The sequence below is a fragment of the Gavialis gangeticus genome, unplaced genomic scaffold (assembly GCF_001723915.1).
Source record: "Gavialis gangeticus isolate Ggan-Ray unplaced genomic scaffold, GavGan_comp1, whole genome shotgun sequence".
NCBI classification, from domain to species: Eukaryota; Metazoa; Chordata; order Crocodylia; family Gavialidae; genus Gavialis; species Gavialis gangeticus.
The window spans coordinates 91705139-91712024 of record NW_017729034.1 but is presented as its reverse complement, the minus strand read 5'-3'; positions in this window follow the sequence as shown (position 1 = coordinate 91712024).

Below are 6886 nucleotides of genomic sequence, written 5' to 3'. Positions count from 1 at the left end.
GCTTATCTTCGTAGGGCTCCACCATCCCTATACCCTGCCCTAACCACACCAGATGTTCTGGGCATGATGTTACTCACCTCTGTTACTGATGGTCCAGTCTTAATCTTATGGACTCCTTCCCCAAGGGGTCCTCCTCTAAGTTGGCTGCTTGCCCTGTTCTTCCCTGCACAGGTCCCAAGGTAGCCACTTCTTAGTTCTAATCCCACCCTTAACCTTCAGGGTCAGGACGGATTTACCCCTCCTTGGGTAGTAATCCTGTCCATGTCTCTTTTCCTCTAGGTCCCCCAAGAGGTTATCTTCACCCCTCGGGACAGGACTCACTGACGGAACAGTCTCCTCCGTCTCTTGGTTGGCTCTTACCAGGTAAGTCTGGGATTGGGGTTCTCCTTCAACCCCAAGGTCGTTTCCTTCCCTCCTCAGCTCTCGCCATCTTCTCTCTCTCCTCCTCCTCCTCCCCTTTCTCAGGTCCAACCCCGGGCTCTCCCTCAGTGTCCCCTTAAATTTCCCTCCCGGTCAGCTGGGTCCCTGGGGCAGCCTCTGATTCACTGCCTTCCCAACCCAGCTGTTTCCCTTTTAACTTTTTGGCACGGCTTTTTCTTTTTCTTTGGCTGCATCATTCTCCCTGTCTTGGGCTTGAACCCTGGCAGCTGGGTTTTGCCATACCAGCCTTTGAACTGCCTTGGCCCTAGCTGGTTCCCTTAATTAATCAGGGCATGGCGTCTTTCCCGCCCTGGCTCACCATAGTTTCCTCAGCATCTCCCGGTAAGTTTCTTTCCTTTGTTTTAATCCTCATGCTCCTGTGGCAGGGTGCTTCAGCCACCCTGTCACAGTGAGGGTTCAACTTGTGGCTGGCATAGGCTATGGGCTGCTCCACTCTGTCTTGGGACAACACAGCTCCCATGGCATGATTAGAGGCATCTGTCTGACAAATGTGAGGCCATGTGAAATCAGGAGTCTTTAGGACCACATCAAGGCACAGTGCTATTTTTGTTCTCTGAAATGCTTGGAGGCGTGATTCATCCCACTTTATAGGGTCTGAGCTTTTTCCCTTCAAAATGTCTGTTAATGGTGTGGTCACCTCCACGAAATGTGGAATAAAGTGCCAGTAGTAATTGGCTAGCCTGAGAAAAGCTCTCATCTGTTTTCTAGTTTGGGGCAGAGAGTAAGCTCTTATGGCCTCTCTCTTATCGGCTAGCCAGTTGGATACATCCCTATCCCACTGAGAACCTGAGAGATTTGGTCTCTGCTTTTCCTAATACGCATTTTCCTGGGTTGGCAGTTAAACCGGCTAACCAGGGTTCCTGGAGGACCACCCAAAGGGCTTTTAGATGTTGCTCCCACTCATTTGAATAAATGATGATGTCTGCCAGGTAGGCTGCAGCATATCTTTGATGTGGCTAGTGCCCAATTGATTAGTCTTTGAAACATTGCCACTGTACCATGTAGACTGAACGGCATGCGTCTGAACTCATAAAGACCCCATGGAGCACCAAAGGCAATTTTTGCTTGATCATTCTTTTGTATTTGTGCTTGCCAATATCCCTTAGTTAAGTCCAAGGGGGATATAAATTTTTCTTGCCTTGCCCTCTCTAGTAATTCTTTAATCTGTGGTATTGGAAAAGCATCAAATCTAGAGATAGCGATCAATTTTCAAAAGTCTACGCACAGCCTTAGTGATCTGTCTGGTTTTGGCACAGCCACTAAGGGGCTTTGCCAGGGGTTTTGAGCTAGCTAAAATTTGATCTATTTCAGCCCATATTAGATCATATCGATGACAAGGGATTGTCGTAGAGCACTCGGGTGCCCTGCGCCTAAAAGCAGAAATGGCTCAGGAGAGACCCCTAGTGGTGAGAAGGGGGAGGCTCAACTGCCAGTCACCAGGGTAACACAGGTGCTGATTGCTAGGGGAACCAAGGGAATCAGTTGACAGGAAGGGGCATGGCTTGGCCCCTTCTTAAGCCCAAGCATGAGGCCAGGAGAGCAGTTCCCCTTTGGCGGCCAAGGAGGGGGGAGCTCGGCCAGTGCAGAGAGAAAGGAGAAGATAGACTGCATGAGCATCCCCTGGTTGCGGCTATGAGTTGGAGTATTTTCCCGGTAGGGATAGAATGTTGTTTTGACTGGATGGTTTAGTTTTATGGTATAGCCTAGGGGCTTTATGGGTTTTTTTGTGTTTACTGTTTTAACTGGAGGACCGGGTAAGGCTATTAGGGGTTGCAGGAGGCCTCATAGGAGCTCCATGGTAACGTGGGGCCCTGGCACCAGAGAGGGCGCAGCGTTTTGGGGGTGCATTGACCCCAGCCCCGGAGGGAGAGGGGACGGTGAGGAGCCCCGGAGCGAGAGGGGACGGTGAGGAGCCCCGGAGCAGGAGGGGGCAGCGAGGAGCCCCGGAAGTAAAGGAGAGGGCCAAGGCATAGGGCAAACCATGTCAAGTACTATCTGCGAGGCTTGGGCTGCGGTGTAGGAGAGGAAAAGGAGCCGCAGATAGCGCCCCCTGACACTGGGCATATAAAGTGGGCAGCCTCCCGCTAATTACATCACTCAATCAATTAAGATCAAGGCATGGCAGGAAAGTAAGTAGGCGGTTAGCCCAAGACAGGAAGGCGGAGCCACCAACAGAAAGGCTCCAGCGGAGATACCCCTGTCACAGGGATCCTCTGCCATTTCTCCCTTACCACTTTGCCTTCTGGTGTGATAATACTGTGACTTATTCGCTTTGTGCATCTGGGAATTTTGCTAAACACATTGCAAATTTCTTGTACTAGCTGCTTTAACTACATTTTTTGTCCCCCCATCAACTGGGATCCTAAACGGATGTCCTTTTTAAGTCCCCATTCTTCTGTTTTTTTTATTTTTCTCCTGTTTTACATCAGATCTCTCTTTTACTGGGGTAGAGAATAGACCTTCTGTTTCTTGCCATAACCTTAGCAAATTAATGTGGTAAATTTAATTTTCTTTCTTGTATCCCCAGGTGGAACACTTCGTAATCTACTGGGCCGACTCATCTCACTATCTCAAAGGGCCCTTGCCAGCATGTCAGGAACTTACTAGCAGCACTGGGAAGGAGCACTAATGCCTTTTGTCCCTCCCTGAGCTTTCTGCTCTGTACACCCTTGTCATAACACTATTTTTATTTCTACTGCACTCAACTGAGATGGTCTCGAGCGACTTCTCCGGCTCTCTGTAGCCGGTGCCTCAGTTCTTATGCGTATTCAGAGGGCTCTGGGCTCGTAAATTCTTCTCTTTCCCAACCCTCCTGTACTATATTTAAGAGTCCTTGAGGTTGATGTGTGTACACAAGCTCAAATGGGACAAACCGCAGGGAAGACTGAGGGGCTTCCCATATGGCGAACAAGAGTTGGAGGCACTAACAGGTCCCACTTATGGGGCACACTGACACAACATATTTTTAAGGGTACCATTAAACCTCTCCACCAACCCATTTCTCTGGGGATGATACACTGCCATCTGCAGGTGCCGGATTTCAAGCACACTGCAAAGACTGCAGATGACGTGTGCCATAAAACTAGTCCCCGGGTCAGTAATTATCTCTTTGGAAATGCCGACCCTCAATATCCACTTCAGTAATTCCTCTGTTGCCTGATGTCCTGTAACTGAGTGAAGTGGGATGGCATCTGGGAACCATGTTGCATAATCAATTAGGACTAATATAAACTGGTGTTCCACTGAACTCTTCGGTAATGGCCCGACTATGTCCAAAGCTATCCGTGCAAAAGGGTTTAAATATTAAAAGGACTGAAATGATTTCATAGACATTAGGGGTGAAATGGACTTCAGAAGATCACTGAGTCCAGCCCCCTGCCCCAGGAAGTCAGCTAGGGTCAAAGGATCCCAGCAAGAAAAGTGTTCAAATGTTTCTTAAAAGAGTCCAGAGTAGCTGCTTGCACCACCTCTGGAGGGAGTCTATTCCAGGCCTTCGGGGCTTGGACAGTAGAGAAGTTTTTCCTTATGTCCAGAATAAAATGGTCTTGGAGGAGTATGTGACCATTGGATCTTGTTATCCTTGAGGTGCTCAGGTGAAGAGGTGTTCCCCCAGATCCTGATGCAGACCCCTTATATACTTATAGACTGCCACCAGGTCACCCCTGAGCCTGCGCTTTTTCAGGCTGAGGAGTCCCATGGCTCTAAGCCTCTCTTCATAAGGCCTGTTCTCTTGTCCTCTGATCATGTGTGTGGTTCTTCTCTGAACTCTCTCAAGCTTCTCCGCATCCTTCTTAAATTCTGGAGCCCAGAATTTGATACAGTATGCCAGCTGCGGCCTCACCAAGGCTGAGTACAGTGGGAGGATGATATCCTGAGATTTTCTTGAGAAGCATCTATGGATGCAAGCCACAGTTTTGTTTACTTTACCAGCTGTGACATCACATTGGTGGCTCATGTTCATCTTGTGGTCAATCATGACCCCCAAGTCCCTTTCGGCTGTGGTGCTAGCAAGTGCAGCAGTGCTGAGCCTATAAGCGTGATGTGAATTTTTTTTCCCCAAGGTGGAGTACACCTTGCATTTATCTGTATTGAATGTCATTTGGTTTTTATCCACCCACTTTCTAAGCCTAAATCTGACACTACCAGCATAGATTGTAGTGGGGCCTGTTGGGGTTTCCTTAGGCTGACCCTTTGGCAATTTGGACACGCTTGGCAGAAGTCTTTGACTTGCTTATACAGGTGTGGCCAAAAACACTATTTGGCCAAATGTGCTTCCGTTTTTGCCCTCCCTATATGTCCTCCCAGAGGATTCGCATATGGCAGTCTCAATAGTGGGGCCCAGTAGGGTTGAGGGATCAATAGCTTAGGTATTTCTTGCCCTTCCTGATGACCTGACTTAATTCTATAAAGTAGGCCCTTTCTAAGTTCAAACTGGGGTAATGTGCAACACAGCTTGGGGCAGATTACCTATTCATTGTTCATGGCCAGCTCCATCTGGATAATGGCGTGGAACGCCCCCTCTCCCACTTGTGCCTCTCAAAAGTGTGCGTTGCTGGACAAACTGTCTAGGTCAGATCCCGCCATGTTCTCTGATTCTTCTCCTGTGAGCCCTAGTCAGTCTTCTCTCTGGGTTCTCACCACCTACAACACCTGGTAGATGTCTTCCCAGTTATGGCCCAATATCATTGGGTAAAGTAGATCCTCTGCTAGGCCAACTGGCATCTCTCTGGCTCTATTGAGGATTTCCACCCGGTACCTCTTTCAGGGATACATGGAGGGTTGTCCATGCATGCATATCATCTGGACTGCCGTTGCGTCTGGTCCCCAGTCAAGAGAAGCTAGATCTGCCTGAATCAACATTTGGGCACAACTAGTATCGACGATGGCTTCTATCTTCTTCCCCCCAGCTGTTGCCCAAACCGTAGGTTGCTCTCTGTTCTTTTCCCAGTTGCTCTTTCCTAGGGTACAGTTCATCATTTCGTGTGGACCACTATCCTTCGGGTCATTCCGGCACTCCTGTGCTTTGAAATACGGGTCTTCTGAATGGGGCCCCTGCCAAGGCATGCTGGTACACTCCCTGGCCGTATGTCCCAGCTTGCCACACTGAAAACATACCATGCTGCATCCATGAGCCAGACGTGTTTCACATGCCTCTTTGCATTCAGCCTCTCATTGACTGATATTCAGCCCACCTTTCAAAGTCTACTCACAGCTATTTTCTCCTTGGGCACTGTCAAAATCCTCTTCCAGACTCAGAGCTTCCACCAGTGATTTTGGACAGTGACATCTCACCCACCTTTGTGTATTCTCATCCAAGTCCAAGAGAAACTGTTCTAACAGGATCTGGTTGCATATATTGACCTTGGACATCTCTTGTGGCCTCAGTCAATTTTCCAGTAGATCTGCCAGGTGCTGAAGCAAGATCCTAGGAGACTTATCCACTTTCTTCTTGTTAGCTTGGAACATCTGGCAGTATCTTTCAGGACTGATGTCCAACCAGTATAGAATCATAGAATCAATGAGTCAGAAAGGATCTAGACAGATCATCAAGTCCAGCCCTCTGCCATGGGCAGGAGTGAGCACTGGGTCATAAGATCCCAGCCAGGTGCCTATCTAGTCTCCTGTTGAAGAATTCCAGGGGAGATGAGAGCACCACCTTTCTGGGGAGCCTATTCCAGGCTCTGGCCACCCTTACAGTGAAGTAGTTCTTCCTAATATCTAAGCTAAACCTATCCTCCCTCAGCTTGTGGCCATTGTTCCTAGTGACTCCAAGGGGGGCCCTGGTGAACAGACTTTTCCCAAATCCCTGCTGCTGGCCCCTGATAAGGTTGTAGGCAGCCACAAGATCCCCCCTCAGTCTCCTCTTGCGGAGACTGAAGAGATTCAGGTCCCTCAACCTCTTCTCATAGGGCTAGCCACGGAGGCCCCCAACCATACGAGTGGCCCTCCTTTGGACCCTCTCCAGGTTCTCCACGTCCCTCTTGAAGTGCGGTGCCCAGAACTGGACACAGTACTTCAAGCTGTGGCCTGACCAGAGCCGCATAGAGGGGGAGCAAGACCTCTCTGGAACTGTTAGTGATGCCTCTGTTGATGCACGACAGGATGTGGTTGGATCTGCCGATTGCTTCATCGCTTTGGAGACTCATATTCATCCTAGAGTCAATCCTGACTCCAAGATCCCTCTCTGCCTCCGTGCTGCCGAAAGGGTCAGCCCCTTAACCTATAACTATAATGCTGGTTCCCTCTCCCCAGGTGCAGCACCCTGCACTTGTCCTTGTTGAACTGCATCCTGTTCAGATCCGCCCACTTCTCTAACCTATTCAGGTCTTTCTGGATGTGGTCCCTGCCTGCCGGTGTATTCACTTTACGCTACAGCTTGGTGTCATCAGTGAACTTGAACAAGGTGCTTTCCACACCCTCGTCCAGGTTGCTAATGAAGATGTTG